At 49.1% G+C, this 17880-nt stretch overlaps 1 pseudogene; it reads right to left on the bottom strand.

Moving 5' to 3' along the window:
- Positions 1-4193: 4193 nt before the first annotated feature.
- Positions 4194-16894, bottom strand: LOC133773389 (heterogeneous nuclear ribonucleoprotein A1-like; annotated as a pseudogene).
- Positions 16895-17880: the final 986 nt, after the last annotated feature.

Genomic DNA, 17880 nt, shown 5'->3' with positions numbered 1-17880 from the left:
AGAAAAGTCCAGCAAAGTTTTGTCCGCACTCCCTAGTCTCTGATCAATCATCAGGAAGACTGTGCCTTGTGGGGGAGCAGACGCTACCTGAGGGCTTTGCCGATGGGGTGGAGCAGCAGAGACAGCCCTTGAAAAACCTCCACTGGAATTGGAGCCCGTTTTTACATATTTGTCTTAAATTGATAAACTTGGCCATCAGCAGAGCTACTGTGTGGTGGTGCTCTGTACAGTACCATTCGTACTTATACTGAGAATGTTTGGGTTATCTAGAATGTGTGGTTAGTTGCTTATCTAGAAACCAACCCTCCCTACCACAGTCTCTCCTACTCTTGCTTCAAAACTAGAAGCAATTGCACAGTGACAAAGCTGCACTGGACTCTGGTGTCACACTGGCTGGACTATAGCCCCAGCTGTGTCTCTTACTGGCTGTATGACCTGGGCAAGCTCTACAGTTGCACCTTGCCTCAGTTTCCCCCTTATACAAAGAATGTAAATGGTATTACCCATATAAAGTTGTTAGGAGGGTTAAATGAGTGAACACATGCGATGGTTTGGAAAGGACTTTGAAAGCTGAATGTCCCCCAAAGGCCCTGTGTTAAAGGTTTTTTCACCGAAGTCTTATGTTAACAACATGGAGAAGGTGGAAACAATGTAATTATGGTGTCTGGAGGTGAGACTTTTGGGAAGGGATTGGGCCGGATTGGGCTGTTAGAGTGGAGCCCCCATGACTACATCCTGCGGCCTTTCTAAGAGTTCACATACTCATAGACAAGCATGTTGTCCCTGGGCCTCTGACACTGTGCATCACCTCGGGACTCAGCCCCCAAATGCCCTAGCCAGACACCAAGCCAATAGGGCCACCCAATCTCAGACTGGAAACTCCCATCAATTAGTTGCTTGGATATTTTACTATAAAAAAATGAATACAGCACACATACACACAAAAGTCATTTAAAACTGTTCCTGTAACATAGTAATTGGTCAGTCATTGTTGTCTGGCATCATCATCACTCTATAACCAATATTTAGAGTTAGACAGTAAGAAAGAGACAGAGACAAAGGTCTTCCTTTTCCGTTGGTTCACCCCCCAAGTGGCCGCTATGACCGGCGTGCTGCGGCAGGCGCACTGCACCGATCCAAAGCCAAGAGCCAGGTGCTTCTCCTGGTCTCCCATGCGGGTGCAGGGCCCAAGCACTTGGGCCATCCTCCACTGCCTTCCCGGGCCACAGCAGAGAGCTGGCCTGGAAGAGGGGCAACCGGGACAGAATCCGGTGCCCCAACCGGGACTAGAACCCGGTGTGCCGGCGCCACAAGGCAGAGGATTAGCCTAGTGAGCCATGGCGCCAGCCCACCTGGGAACATTTTTAAAAACAGCAATTTTTCGGCTTCACCTGACACGTACTGAGTGGGGACTTAGGGTGGGGCCAGCAGTGTGGAGTGATTCTGTTACAGCTCAAGTCTGAGAACCACGGCTCCAAGAGATCCTGAACGGACAGGTAGCAAAGGCCCCGGGCAATGTCCTACCCTCAGTTTCTAGTTACACAGGGATCCTGCCCCCTTGGGTGCCCCTGAGATGATCCGCTCTGCTTTACTTCCTCCCATCGGTGAGGACATTGGATCAGCAACTATCGCGGAATATTTAACAGCAAATGCACTAAAGCCCACCACGTCCCCCTGAAGTCACCGGGCTCTGGCTCCTCCTCCCAGGTGCGTCTGAAATCAGCCTGTCTGCTGCCCTCTTCCTCACTCTGTGCCTATGGCCCTGTGTACCCCAGGGGAGGAATCGTCTGAGCATTCTGACTTCACCCAGGAGGAAAAGGATGCTGCAGGTGGCCCCGGTATTAGCCACAGCACGGAGACGCGCTTTGCCCTCACACGGGCAGATACTCAGTAACTGGGTGTAGACATGAGAAGATGCACAGATATTTGCTGGCCTCACGTATCACCTGGTTGTCTGAATTTGGCCGGGCCCCAGCCTGGTCCCACAGGAACTAGAGGGGCCAGTAGGACACGGTACAGTGTGGACACTGGGGACAGAGAGACAGGGTTTGGGTAGGAACAACCTATCTGGCCCTTTCTTTGCCTGGGAGAGTTGTTCCGAAGGCTTGCAGGCCTGTGGTCAGCAGAGGGCAGTATTGTTTTAACAAACACTAGAATCGCCACTTCGCGGATGAGCTTTGTCAACAGGAAAGGAACTGGTGGCCACCAGAGGTCTGGCTCATTTGAAGAACAAAAACAGCAACTAAGATGGGCACCTTTGTACAAACCCTCTCTGCTGGTCATTGCCTGTCAATGTTTCCATCTTTCTGCCTGAAAAATTTTGTAATAAGATGTTGGAAGAATGAAACAGGATGGAGCCCTAAGCAGTGCCCACCTCCACCCTGCTGCTGGGGTCAGCTGGTTCACGGGGGGCCAGGCCCCACAGCCATTGCAGGCAGTGGCTGCAGTCCTCCATAAGCATCTTACTGGGACAGGCATCATATTCCTGCTGCTCGGAGGGCTGCCCCCACCAGCTCCTTTCCTTACTTGTTCTTTCTCTGCCTCTTCTTCCTCTTCTCCCTGAGCTAACATTCTCTGTCCTCCACCCTCATGTCCAGGTGTGAGTCTAGATGGGTGGTGCATGGGTTAGCAGGGCCAGGAACTTCTACCCAGGGGGTAGAAGGCAGAGACACAACCGGTCCCTTCCCTCAAGAGTGTATTGTTGGGGTCGGTGCCATGGCTCACTTGGTTAATCCTCTGCCTGCGGTGCCAGCATCCCATATGGGCACCGCGTTTTAGTCCCAGTTGCTCCTCTTCTAGTCCAGCTCTCTGCTGTGGCTCAGGAGGGCAGTGGAGGATGGCCCAAGTGCTTGGGCCCTGCACCCACATGGGAGACCAGGAGGAAGCACCTGGCTCCTGGCTTCGGATCGGAACAGCACCAGCCGTAGCGGCCATTTTGGGGGGTGAATCAACAGAAGGAAGACCTTTCTCTCTGTCTCTCTCTCTCTCTCACTGTCTATAACTCTACCTGTCAAATAAATTTTTTAAAAGAGTATATTGTCTTGGCAGTCATGATGGGACTTCTCCTATTCTGTAGTTGTGTGAGGCCATTCCTCTATGAAATTCCTCTCCTATACCTAAATGAATATATCTATGTATCTAAATCTAGTCTATTGGACTTTTGCTTCTCCAGATAACTCTAACATAGAAAAGGATTTTTAACAGAGGATTAGCTCAACTTATTCACTGGTGAAGTGCACAGGACAGAAAATTGTAAAGGAAGACGTGTACATGAAATATTATCAGTTATGAAATATGTCCAATAGCCTTGCATGTGCTCTGACAGAGTAGCTTCTTCATGGTTCCTACTACGCAAAGATGCACAGCTAATTGAATGATTATACTTTCTTTTTTTAAATTAAATTTAAAAAAATTTTTTGACAGGCAGTTAGACAGTGAGAGAGAGAGAGAGAGGCAGAGAGAGAGTTATAGACAGTGAGAGAGAGACAGAGAGAAAGGTCTTCCCTCCGTTGGTTCACTCCCCTAATGGCTGCCACAGCCGGCGCTGCACTGGTCTGAAGCCAGGAGTCGGGTGCTTCCTCCTGGTCTCCCATGCGGATGCAGGGCCCAAGCACTTGGGCCATCCTCCACTGCCTTCCCGGGCCACAGCAGAGAGCTGGACTGGAAGAGGAGCAACCGGGACCCTGGGTGCCGGCACCACAGGCAGAGGATTAGCTGTGAGCCACGGCGCCGGCCTATACTTTCAACTTAAGAAACATACCTTCCTATCGTTTCTAACCTCTCTTATGCAGAAGTTGTTGAGAAACACTTCTAGCATATAAAAATTACTAAGATGTGAATAAAAGCAGTTTTTCTTTTTTTTAAAGACATTTACTTAGTGTCATAATCGAACTATTACATTCAGGAATCAACAGCATGGGTGCAAAAAAAGAAAACATTAAAACCCTTTGATGGAATGCTTTACACTTTCCGCAGAACAGAAACTAAAATAACCTGTTATATAATTAGCCAAAAATACAGTCCTCCAGTTGTTTCGCCCATGTGCACGAGTATTGTCTAACTCATGTCTCCTCTGTAGCAGCCAGGCCCTGCCACCACTGTGCTTGGCTGAGTTCACAAGTCTGTTGTAACCTGGAGCTTCCCTGTCCCTTCTCCGGCTCTCCTCTCCTGCTACACTTTGTTTCCTGGAATTATTAAAACCTTCTGCCACTGCCGTAGCCACTGCTGCTGCTAGAACCACCATAGCCACCTTGATTTTGTGGTTTAGCAAAATATTGGCTGCCATGGCCATAGGGGCCAGAGCTTCTGCCTCCAAAATTTCCTCCCTTCATGGGTCCAAAATTTGAAGACTGTTATAATTGCCAAAATCATTGCAGCTTCCACCACCTCCAAAATTGTTTGCATCATTACCAAATCCACTGTAACCACCCCCACTCTGCCACCATAACCACCACCACCTTGGCTGCCGCCAAAGCCACCACGACCACTGAAGTTGCCTCCACGACCAACGTTGTCATTGCCACCAAAACCACCTCCACCACCACCACCACCGAAGTTTCCAGAACCATTCTGACCTCTTGGGGTGGATGACGCGCTGGCCATCTCCTGCGTTGACAGGGCCTTGCGTACTGCACAGTGTGACCATTCACAGTGTGGGATCTCTGAGTGACAGTCTTAGCCATAGAGTCATGGTCGTCAAAGGTCACAAGAGCAGAGCCCCTCTCCTTGCCACTGCCTCGGTCAGCCGTGATCTTGGTCACCTCGATTTCCCCATGCTGTTCAAACTCATCTCGGAGGTGATGCTCTCCGGTGTCTTCTTCAATGCCAGCAATAGAGATCTCTTTCACAGTTGGCTGGGCACCTGGACTTTGGGGATCTTCTCCCCAGACAGCCCTCTTTGGTTCCACAACTCTTCCATCCACCTTGTGTGGCCTTGCACTCAGAGCCACATCCATCTCCTTCACGGTGGCATAGATGACAAACCCAAAGCCCCTGGAGCGCTTGGTGTTCGGGTCTCTCATTACCACACATCCAGGAGCGTCCCCATTGCTCAGAGTGACTCCTCAGGCTCTCAGCGGTTGTTTCAAAGCTCAGCCCCCCCGACAGAGAGCTTCCGCAGCCGCTCGGGCTCTGTAGGAGACTCCGACTTAGACACGACGGCCGTGGGAAGAGACAATTTGACATGACTTCCTTGGCAGCACCCACAGACAGAAAGGAGTAAGCCAACGAACGAATCCCAGTTTTTCTTCTTTAAAAAAAAGAGTTTATTGTCCTGGGAAGAGCAGCCCACAGGGTGGAACCTGGAGGAAAAAGACGGGAGACCTGAGATGGTGTTCTCTGGGCCGGACGAGAGAACTCAAGTCCGAATCCTGGGTTCACAGTTTGGCAAAAGACTCTGTCGTTCTCCAGGGCTCCCTCATCAGGAGCTCTCTGGACTCCATCTCTTCCAAGTGTCTTCCTGCAAGGTTTGCCAAGACACAGCGCAGCCCTATACCCAACAGATAAAGAGGCCGAGTCTTTGATTCGCCTGTGAGAGGGCCGCTCAGCTCACCCAGGAGGTCTCAGATGGCGTACCTGGTGTTGCTACGAAGCGTTCTGCTACTCACCTGCACCACTCCGTGGCTCTGCGACCCCAGGGTGACCTAGGAGTGGGTCCAGCTGCCTAGGACCACCCCAGCCGAAGCAGTGCTCAGGCAGGCGCCTTGTTGTCCCATCTGGAACTGGGTGTGGGAGGTGGGAGGCGGGAGGCGCCGACAGCAGCCATGGCTACACTGGCATTAGTAGATTAATGAGCCTTTTGGAATAATGAATGTGGCTTCAGCCAGTTGTTGGAGATTAGTCAGAGCAAAGCCATTCTGTGCTCCAGAACTGTCCCCCTCCCCAGCCGGGGACCTCCATGGGAGTAGAGTAGCAGGAAGGTTGAGGATGGAAAACTAACAGTGGAGACCCATCCCCCACCCCACTCCCATCCCACCCAGCACTCCAGGTCTGTAATGGTCCCCAGCTAAGCCTTTCAATGTGCTATCACCTTGAGAAGCTAATAAGGCAGTGCGGGGCCTGAAGAAGTCAGCTGGTCTAGGTAGACCTGCCCCTACTGAGGACCACACAGCTGTGCTCCTTGAAGTTCAGTCTGTATGCAGGTAGGTCACCTTAGGACTCTGCTCCAGAGTCCAGTGCTGCGGGCACAGGGAGCAGTTTGAGTAGCAGGGTCCACAGCGCTGGGAGAGAGCCAGAGTAGAAGTAAGGAGAGAGAGAGGGGAAAAGAGAGAGAGGGAGAGGGGAAGAAAGAGAGAGAAAGAGAGAGAGAGAACACAGGAGAGCAACAGTGAGAGTGGGAAGACAGATGGCCAGTGCTTTGGAGCCCAGAGCACATTGATTTTATTAAGTTGAGATCGTTGTGTTTACAATTCATTCACCTTTTATTTCTATTTTCATTCAACAGTGTCTCTTCTCTGCTTGGCGACTGGACTCACATGTGTTGGTACAGAGTTGGGTAAAGACAGCCTGGAACAACCAGAGACTCCTTCCCTCAGGACAGGCAGAGCAGACTGGAAAGGCAGAGAGGGCACAGGACCGGGTCCCACAGGGGTGGGCTGCAGTAAGCTTCCCCTACTGGCTTCCCGGCAGCCCCTTCTACAGCTTCCAGGACTATAGGCCAACAGCCAAGGCAGTCAGGGGGCAGAGAGAAGTGATGCTCGCATCTTCTCTTTAAGAAAGAAAATGCATCTTAAAGCAGTGGGAGCTAATTTGCTCTTCTATAATCAATCACCCAGTGCAGAAAACAAAAACACACTCAGGCAAGCCTGCGATAGCCGAGAGGAGACTGGAGGAGGGGGCAAGGAGGGGCGCCTACAGAGAGGACCATTTTCCTAACTCACGTGAATCCCAAGGGCACAGAGCATGGGTGAGCACACTCGTGGGTAGGTGCGTGGTGTCCTGTTCCCTGCACTCCTTCTAGACCTCTGAGTTAGCGTCTCTGCACGCCGTGGCCGCTCTCCTGCCATGGACAGCAGCAAATCCTGTAAGACCCCTGTCACCAGGTGTCCTACAGAGCGACCCCCAGAAACACAGACTCCACTCCAATCGATGCAACAAGCAAGAGGGAAGTTTATTTCATTTGCAAATGGGCCATCTCCGCCTCTGGTAAGGTGCAGAGAGAGAGAGCGGCCTAGACAAAAGGTTTACAGAGTATTTAAAGCTTAAAACCACAGCATTAGCATATTTAGTTATGTTACAATCCTATTGGGCAAGATAAAAGTTGTGTTACAATTTTATTGGATATGTTAATGGTTACTAGGTAAGGGGCTTGGGATGGGGGTCGCGGGCAGTTTCTTCTTATCAGCTAAGGCGAGCAGGGCGGGGGTGGTACGGGCTGTCCGTGCTGTGCGGTTTTTCTTAACTCTTTTTCGGACTCCTGCAAGTGTTATCGCGTGAGACAGTTACACAGAGCAGTTTTACAAGGCAGTTTCCCAAGGTTATTCTGCAGGCAGGTGGAGACACAGTTATCTTAAGAAATGGCTATTGTCAGCAGCCAAACTTTTTAACCCTTGCTAAAATTATTTTAATATTTACTTTTAGCAGGGGTCTTATAATCCCAGATGAGGCGGAGGCCATTTCTTCCTGTACAATGTCTTCCCCCCCATCCCCCCACAAGGTGGGAGCAGAAGACAGGATGCAAAGCCACTTGTTTATTGCAGAGCTGGCTGGCGTCTGGCCTGGTGGGAGAGCCGAACCGAGAGGAGAGGGCGCACGTGGCTTTTGGAGCTTAATTAAACATATTTACAAAGTGTAGCCTCAGTGAGCCAGTGAGGCACAATGAGACAGAAGCTGGTATTGCATTATAAGATTAATAAACCAATTAAATAAAGACTGTGGCGGCCCAGGGGCCCCACTGGGGCAGGAGGCAAATTTGACAGCTGCTCTGTGCTGATGATTGCCACCAGTTTCAGAAGAAAAGACAGCCTGGGCTGCCCCCAGGGCACGAGCCCAGGCTGTGGTCCTGTCTGATGGCTTACACTCCTATTCAACTTGTTTTCCAAGCCTGTAGGTCCGATGTCATGTTTAGCCAACTGGGAAAGAAAGAAAACAAAAAACTATTTCTTCCCCTCTAATTCTTAAAAGAAAAAAAAAGCAGTAACCCCAGTAGGAGATGTTTTCTTTCTCCTGGATGCACCATTCCCAGGAAGAGAGGAATGGAGTAGGCAAGGGAATTCTGGGAGCCCGGGGGAGGAGGTGGACTGATGAGTGGTGCTGGGGAGGACCCACCTCCCGCTGATTGACAGTCCTTGGGCTGCCCCTATGTCTGAGTTAGCAGGCTTCTCTTCAGCTCTGGTTCTCTCTTTTTGCATGCGGCACCTGCAGTTTGCAAGTTGGTCCCTCCCCACTCTGGGGCATAATTAGTGAAAGCAGGCCCCTTTCCAAAGTCCAGTGAAAGCCTTGCCTGGGTGGAGAGCAAAATAGGCACCCCCACCCGGGAAGCCACCACGAGGGCTGGGACTCACACACCTGCCCTCCTCAGGGCTTGAACCAGCGTACGCCATGCCGGTTACCCCCGAGCGAGGCCCCTCTGGCTGCGGCCCCCAAGATGACCAAGACTGTGGACAGTCAGGTCCATCCGAGGTGGGCGGTGGCAGCCAGGCGCCCACACCTCCAGCGATACCCACAGGCACAGAAGGCCCTGTTGTGCTTCGCAGCCCCACTCAGCTGGAAGAGCCCTGGGTGCTGGAGGGTGGGCGGAGCTTGGCGCCGGATCAGCTGCCCAGGCTCGGGCTGCACAGCCCTGATCCAGAGTCTGGTGCTGGAGGAGGGGACAGCCAAGTTTCAGAGACGGTTCTGGGGAGTTCAGTGTCCGCCTTTGCAGAAAAGAAAAAAACAACGAGGAGAGTGGTCTGTCCGTGTCATCAACCTGGCGGCAACGCCAGGGCAGCCATGGGGTTAGGCAGTTCCAGGCAAACACGGACATCGCCGGGCAGCGCCTTAACTCCTTTCTGCAGCAAATGAATGACTGCATCTGCCTGACCCAAGCCTTGCCGCCTGTAACCCTGGTAGCTTGTTGAAGCTCCCAGAGCCTCGTTTGAATTGGGAGTGACAGCCCACGGGGTCAGGGTGTGGGCTTTGGCCTCACGATCAGGCCTCAACACCTCCTAGCTGTGAGGCCTGGAAGATTTGTTTTTTCTCATCTTCAAAATGAGGATGATAATAATTCCTGCGTCACGGGATTGTGAGGATCACGCGTGTAAAGTTTCCGGCTCATTCTGGTACGTAGTCAACACTCATTTAATAATATTAGCCACGTCCAGGCATGCATCACGTTAGCGACAGGACATGTTCTGAGAAATGGGTCTTAGGTGGTTTCATGATGGTGCAGTACACAAATGGCTGTGTGACCTTACGGGAGCTGCACCAAATACGTGCCCACTGTTGAGAGCAATGCCGTTAGGTGGTACACGACTGTATACCAATAACCTTGATTTTTCTAATCAGTGAAGGAGATTCTGGGTCTAACGCACCCCACATAGTGTGTAACACGTGGCTAAACAGGTCTCAGCCTCCCGTCCTTCCCAAATGAATGAACCAGTGTGAGTAGCGGAAGACCTGGCCCAAATGGATTTCCAAAACGGCTGCAGCAACACAGGGTGGACAGTGCCCCAGGAGGTGGTGCTACAGCAGAGACCCTGGCCCATGGGGTTACTGCTCTTCTGCAGGAGGAAGAAATGCCCGTAAGGAGCAAAGTCGGAAGACAAAGGCAGAGAACTGTGGGCTGCACAGGGCTGTCTTTTCTCTGACGTACCCCGGCTCATGGGCAGGGCTCTTGGGTTATGCTCACTGGCCTCTGGATGTGTCCTGAGAGTCTCACACATCTGCCAGTTAGCGTGCTCTGCTTTCTCTATACGTTGAAATCATTCCAAAGGACATAATTTCAGAATTACAGCTATGGACTCTTTGCAATGAAATTATTATCATTTGTTAAATATAATTCAGTGGAATCTAAATAGCACTGTGATTTGGAATTCATCATTGTCCATGTGAATAGGAGCAGGCATTTGGCTCAAGAGTTAAGACTCAGCTTGGGCAGCAGCTTCCCATATTGAGGTGTCTGGGCTCCGGTCCTGGCCCCACTTCCAATTCTAGTTTCCCGCTAATGTGCACCTGAGGAGGTAACCGGTGATGGTTCAAGTAGCTGGGTCCCTGCCCCCCGTGTAGGAGACCTGGATGGGATTCTGAGTTCCTAGCTTCGGCCTGGGCCAGCCCTGGTTGTTATGGGCATCTGGGGAATGAACCAGTAGATGGAAGAGCTTTGTCTACCTGTCTGTCTCTCTGCTTTTCAAATGAAGTGAAAGTAAATAATTTTTTAAAAAAACTGTATGTGAACAAACTGTTTCTTTAATATTGGGAAATAGATTTCTATCTCTAGCCTTTCTAAACTGGTCTTTCTCTTCTATCTCCCGCAGAATATTATTCTACTTTATGTAGTATGCTTTTATGTTTGGCAGCCTTTTATCGATAATTCAATATGCAGTTCTGAAATATGTAAATTACATTTGAAATATGTACAAATTAAATTTTTAAATCATTGATTTTAGTAGCGGTAAAGAACACAACATAAAAAGCACCATCATAACCATGTTAAGTGTATAGTTCAAGAATGTCACACATCATTTTGAGTAATCAGAAATTTTAATATTTATATAAATTTTAATTATTTACACTATATTAATTTTTAATATTTATATTAATTTTAATATTAATATTCTTCCATCAGGTTTTAAATGTTAAAATTACTTCTTGAATGAGTGATCATTATAATTATCATCAATGTACAATGACTAAAGAAACATAAATATAATGTAAATTTTGTCAATGCTAAATTAAAGAAAGATGAGCACTGTAATCAAAATTTATTGGGACTACATCTCTTGATGATGAGATTAATGTGATCTCGCAGGTAGATGATAAATGTTACTTACTGCTGGACTGTGAAAGGGTGTGGTGTCAGCTCTATTTGTCGAAAATTTGTTTTGTGTTCATAGCTGTGCACCTGACTTTCCAGAACATGTTGACGGGAATAGAAGGCATTTATTCCGGTTACCTCATCGGTTGCATGACCTCTTTGTAGGTTCAAATGCCCCAAATCATACAGTGACTGTCATCACAAATTATTGTTTCCTTCAAGTTTGTTGAAGGAGAAAAAAGACTTCCTAAGGGATCTGTTACCCATACTTAGAACTATTCGCTTTCTGTCTGGGAGTAATCAAAAATGCCTTTTCCAAAATTTATTCAAGGACTATTAATCACACTTTTTTTTCAATTGGAAGCAACTTACCTCAACCAACTTATTAAAAAGGGATTAGGAAATTAAAATATTGTCAATTTCAATGCATTTTTTCCAATGGAAAAAAAATTTTTAGAGGTAGATTTACTGACAGAGAGAGGGAGGGATGGAGAGAAAGATCTTCCATATGATGGTCCACTTCCCAAGGCCAGGAGCCAGGAGCTTCTTGCAGGTCTGCCCACTAATGTGCACCAAAGGAGGTAGTAGGTGATGGTTCTTGGGACTTGGGCCATCTTCTACTGCTTTCCCAAACCTTAGCAGACAGCTGGAACGGAATAGGAGCAACCAGGACTAGAACCGGTGCCCATATGGGATGCAAGTGCCGCAGGAGAAGGCTTAGCCTACTGTGCCACAGCATCGGCCTCCTCCAATAAAATTTTTAAGAAATCAAATGTATTTATTTTATTACAGGCTTTAAATATCTTTTCATCAAAACCTTAGAGCTCAGATTTAGGTCACTCGATTTATGGAAAATGCCTTGCAGATAATCTATGTAGAAAGCAGACATCTTGTCAAACCAGTCTGCAAATCAGACTGAAAGAAAAAGTCTGACTTAATTTTTAATTCAAATGAACATTACAATGCATGTTTGGAGGAATATTATAAAAAAACACAGTAATAAGGATTACTTCTAATCCTGTAAAAACGATTACTAAAAGCAGCCAAGATTAAAATTGTGAGGGAGATAATATAATTAATCTATTTTATGGTAAATTATGAAAGCAATAATAAATCTTTGTGCTGTTTCTTGTTACTTAGTTTTTCCCAATTAAATGTTATGTGCCACCAAAATTGATAGTTTTTTTATAGTCCAAAAGACATGATACAAAGAGTGGCTTTTTGTTTAGTAAATGTTCATGTACTCAACTTTAGCATGGCCTTTGGAAATAATTAAATAAGAATCCTGCATAAAAACACAGAAAAAAACTCCTTTAATTTATTTAGACATTGAGATAAAATTTTCCAACTAATTTAGTAAAAGAGAAAGGTATGTATTGCTAAAAATGAATTGTTCCAGTAGCTAGCATTTCATTTTATTTTTTCCATTAAGACGAGATGTAGTACAGATAGATTGTAAGCATTTTATGAGATGACATTTTCTCAGGATTGATTGTAATTGGAGCACATATCTCATCGCACTATTTGATACAATAGATGCTAACTTCCTATTGAGGAAAGCACGCTGCATTCAGGAGAAATCACACAGGGACAGGTGTGTGGTTCAGGAGGTTAAGCCACCACGTGGGAAGCCCTCATCCTAGATCTGAGTGCTGATGTTGAGTCCTGGCTCCTCTGCTTCAGATCCACTTCCCGCTAAGATGCCTGGGAAAGCAGTAGGTGATGGCCCAAGTACTTGAGCCCCTGCCACTCACATGGGAGACCTGCATGGAGTCCCTGGCTCCTGGCTTCAGTCTGGCCCAGCCCTGGCTGTTGCAGCCATTTGGGAAGTGAACCAGCAGGTGGAAGATCTTTCTGTCTCTGTCTGTCCCTCTCTCTTTCTGTCATGCTATCTTTCAAATAAATAAATAAATAAATAAATCTCTTCTTTAGAAAGAAACTCTCATAAAACGTTTGCCGTGGGTTTCTTCTGGTATATCCTGTGAACTGTAGCAGTTCTGAGCAGGTTTTACATGCGATGTTCGAAACTTATTCTGGTTTGGATACTCAAGAGTTCCCGCATTTTCTTTGTTCTCCCCTCCTCCTCTCCTTCCTGTACCCCACGCCTATACATCATGGGCTCATGTAAGTTTGGTGGGGAGAAGAGTTGAAAGGTGTTGCTTGTGTGTGACACAGGATTGGGGGCGAGCATTCCGGGCCTTCCTTATTATCTTTCCCTTGATCTCCCCAGGCAACACACTCTTGACAAACCTCGAGAAACACAGTGAAGAGGTCCTCGTCCCCAGATTGCCGGCATCCTGCCTCCCGTGATCTGTGATGCTCATGTATATGATTAAAGCTGCTTCCATAGGGCCAATGCAAAAGCTCCAGCCTGCTCCTGACATTGCATTGAATAAGTGAGCAAGATTGGAAGCCCCGGAGACTCACCCCAAAATAACATTTTTATTTTTGAAAACCTATTTATTTATTTTAAAAGCACACACACACACAAAACACAGATCTGCCATCCACTGGTTTACTCTCCAAATGACTGCAACAGCCAGGGCTGGACCAGGGCAACGCTGAGATCCAGGCGCTCCCTCTGAGTCTCCCACGTGGGTGGCAGGGGCCCAGGAATGTGGGCCATCTTCCACTACCTTCCTAGGCGCCTTAGCACAGAGCTGGATCAGAAGCAGAGCGGCCGAAACTCCAATCGGTGATCCCAAAATGGGATGCTGGTCATGAGCGATGGCTTAATCCACGGTGCCGCACCAGCCCCACAAGTGACATTTTCAAAAGTCCTTTCCTTTTGTGCCCTGAAGACTTCCCCGCAGGAAGGTTGAGAATGGGCAAGGGCGACACCTTTCTTTTGTAAAGTGAGAGGAGGGCAATCCAAAGGGGCAGGGAGCTGCTGAGAGAGGAAAGGGAGCAGCCGGACCATAGGCAAGGGTGTGCATGGGCTTTGGGAGCCTGTGGGGCTCAAAGCAGCCACACCTGCACACGCCTTGGAAAGTCCTCCTACACAGGAAGTCTTTCTCCGCCATACACACACACACACACACGCACGCACACACACACACCAAACACACCTCAGAGACATTCACACGAACACTTGGATTCACATGTGCGCACTCAGAGGCTCCCATGCACACTCTCGCACAGCTCACACCCTGACACACTTGCACCTGCACACACTTGTATACACTCACTCACACCGCTTGCTCATACACATTGCAGGGGTTGGGAAGGCTTAGACGGGTCTTTTATTTGCTCCAAGTCACACAGCACAATTGTGTACCATAATTTTAAGACCACTCTTCTAGGACATCCTAGCTCCCCACATCTAAGTCCAGCATCCTGCTTTGCTTCCCGGAGACAGGGCGTGATCTGCTTGTGTTGAGATGTTCAGCAGTGCCGGGTCCTGGAAAGTCTACAGGGATTCCCTGGCTGCCTCCTGCCGTATCAGCCACACTCTGCCTGCCCTAGGAACCAGGGAGGCCTGTCCCAGTGGCCTAAAAGCCCAGGGAGGCGCTTCGTTGGCCATTGGGTCTGGCATCAGTCACTGGCTGCGGCAGACAGGAATCATCATTTATGTACCCAGACACGCTTGCGCCTCCAGGAGTCATGCCTGTCTAGTGGGCGGCCACATGGTTGTCAGAGCAGCCACTCAGGGATGCACTTGCCCCCGTGGTGCTGTGTGACCTGGAACAAATGAAGGCCTCTCACAGACATCCGCAATGCATGTGAGTGTAGGTGTGTGACGTGTGAGTGTGTGTGTGAGTGTGGACACGTATAAGCAAGCATGAGTGTTTCAGTGTGTGGTGTGAGAGCTTGCGAGCATATGGCATGTGTGTGTGTGTGGTGTGAGAGTGTGTGTGCATGTACACAGACATGGTGGAGAAAGGCTGGCTGACCCTCAAGGGAAACTAGAAGACAAATTCAAAAAAGCAACTCAGTCTCCCCCGGGGATGGGTGAGCACAGGAGGTGGCTGCTGCCCTTTCAGTACACACTGATTTGGTACAAGTGACCCATTGGCTGGGGGCTGGTGTTGGGGCGCCCTGGGTTAAGTCGCTGCTGAGACGCTGGCGCCGCAAATCAGAGTGCAGGTTCAAGTCTCGGCTGCTCTGCTTCTGATCCGACTTCCTGCTAATGCACTTGAGAGGGTGGCAGAAAAGAGCCCACAACCTTGATAAGAATTACATGGTGAGATGACAACCTTTCGGATAGATTCACTTCTAGAATGCATTGTTAGCAATGGGCTCCCCTGCTGTCTTCCACCATGGTCCTGAGGCTGCACGTGAGGCTCACGTTCTCTTGGTCGGCCTGCTTTGGGGGATGGGAAAGGCCTGTGCAGAGCTCAGAGAGGCAGGGGAGAGCTCGCTGGGGGCTGCGGACCTGCAAGGGATTTTTAATTGCCGAGCTTGGGGGTTGGGGTTTGAGCTGGTGAGAGCTGAGACTGGCGAGGTGGTGGGGCAGGGTTGGGAAGGGTCCTGTTAGGTAGGAAGTCAGAAATGAGCTTATGTGTGTGTGACAAAGGCCTAAGGAGACATCTAGGTCCAGCATCCGCATCTCAAAGTCATCCTGATAGCCTTCCAGGTGCAGCCCAGCATCTGCACTGGAAACATCCTGCCCTGCCCCTTCTACTTGATAACCTGCCAGGTGGGGTTCCCCGCCCCTTCTGCCTGATAACCTTCCAGGTACAGCCCAGTATTTGCACTTGAAACATCCTGCCCGGATCCTGATATTCCAGGGGGTCCTGCTCATCCTTCCTCTAACTGGGGCGGCGCCAGCCAGGCTTCCTCCTGTCTGATAACTTCAGGGGGAAAACTCAGAAAGGAATTTTTCATATTTACATCCAAAAAGTCCTTTGTTCCAGGAGGAGAAGAGGGGAAGGCAAGGCCCATCCCCTTAAAAACCCCCGGCCTCAACGGGACTGTGCACTCAGCCCTCTGCCTCTCTGCTGAGCCGCCCGCCTGGCCTGCCCAGGTGTACTCTCTCCACTCGACCATGTAACCTTGCTCTCCCCCAGTACAAGCGACTGGGCACTCTCTCTCGGGTTCTGTCTGGAGAGGTGCCCATCCGTTCTTATGGATGTCCCTGCTCTAATAGACCTTGCTATTTGCTTTCCACTTACTCTCTGTCTCACGCCTGAATTCTTTCTTGCACGAAGACAAGAACCCTGCAGTTCTCCGGTATCACTGTGAGCCTTGGAGAGGGATCACGGCGTCCTGAAGGCCCCAGGAAGGATTTTCAGCGGGGAGGTGACGTGAGCCGTGGGATGTTCTTCAGAAACTCTACTCTGGCTTCCTCGTGTGAAATGGAATGAGAAGGGCAACACGGAGAGCAGGGAGGTCAGGCTCTAGCAGTGGTCCAGGCGGGAGAAACAGTGGCTTGGGCTTGGGTGTTCTCAGCCTCGATGGAGAGAACCACGAATAACGAGTCCATTCATCAGAAACATGCAGGGATTATTTGAGCAAGGAACCTTCTAAGAAGAAAACTCAGCCTACGGCGTTTCTGAATAAGCAATTCTGCGGCCTGACACCCTGCATTTCTTGCGACTTTGCAAGTGACGTAGCTGCTGTTGCAGGGAACACATTTGGAGAACCACAAGAGGTGTTAGAGAGAGAGAGAGAGGACCAGGTGGAAGACATACAGAAATAGGCAGTCCAGGTGGCTGTGACCCCATAATATGCCCTGCGGCCCAGCCTCCTTTTGTCTCTGGGTTCTGATATCCTTAGCTTGTTACTTTCGTCTTCAAAGTCATTCCGGGGTTCCAGACGGTTAGTGATCGCATTCCTGCCCCAGGCAGAGCATTGGAGGAAGGTGGAGGGTGGATGTGTGCTGCCCTTGGTGGCCTCTATCCACCGGAAGATGAGTCCCTGGAAGCCACCTCCCATGACTTCCACTTGCAAGTCTTTGCTCACGTCTAGCTGCCAGAGCAGCTGGGAAGTGTAGACCCCCATCCGGGCACATTGCTTCCTACATTAAAACAGAGTTTTAAAAAGAATGAGAAATGGAAGGCAAGGGGTTGCGTTGGCAAACAGTTTTATGCATCCATCCAACTCGACCTTCGTCAGGGCCAAGTTTGGGAAATGTTAGTTCCCTGCTAGTCTTTAGTCTTCTGTGTTTCTCACATGCAAAAAGCTCCTGCTTGGTCCATGTCTGTGTCTTCGTCTCTCTCTTATGGACACTATAGAATGCACACACACATTAGATTATTCATAGAATGAAAACAACTAATAGGAAGTTACAGCAGGAAGAAATCTTAGGTATTATCAAGCTCATTCGTCTTCAGCCCTATTTGTACATTAGAATAACCTAAGGGAAATTATAAAAATATTTCTACCATGGGGCCGGCACTGTGGCACAGCAGGTTAATGCCTTGGCCTGAAGTGCCAGCATCCTATATGGGCACCGGTTCTAGTCCTGGCTGCTCTACTTCCCATCCAGCTCTCTGTTATGGCCTGGGATAACAGTAGAAGATGGCCCAAGTCCTTGGGCCCCTGCATCCATGTGGGAGACCCAGAAGAAGCTCTTGGCCCCTGGCTTCGGATCGGCACAGCTCCATCCATTGCAGCCAATTGTGGAGTGAACCATCAGATGGAAGACATCTCTCTCTCTCTCTGCCTCTCCTCTCTCTGTGTAACTCTGACTTTCAAATAAATAAATACATCTTTAAAAAATAAGTAAATAAAAAAAATTGTACCTGAGCCCAACTAGTTTGAATCATATCTTTGAGGATAATGTCTAGAGAGCACCCCACCCCCATTTTTTTCAGTAAAAACTTCCCAGATGGGGCTGGTGTGGCACAGCGGGTTAAGCCACTGCTGCAACACGGGCATTCCATGTGAACACCAGTTTGAGTCCTGGCTGTTCCACTTCTGACCCATTCCCTGCTGATGCCACTGGGAAAGCAACAGAAGATGGCCCAGGTGCTTGGGTCCCTGCC

Source organism: Lepus europaeus, chromosome 14, assembly GCF_033115175.1.
Source record: "Lepus europaeus isolate LE1 chromosome 14, mLepTim1.pri, whole genome shotgun sequence".
NCBI lineage: Eukaryota > Metazoa > Chordata > Mammalia > Lagomorpha > Leporidae > Lepus > Lepus europaeus.
The sequence above is the reverse complement of the archived record's forward strand: the minus strand, read 5'-3'. Positions and strand labels throughout refer to the sequence as shown.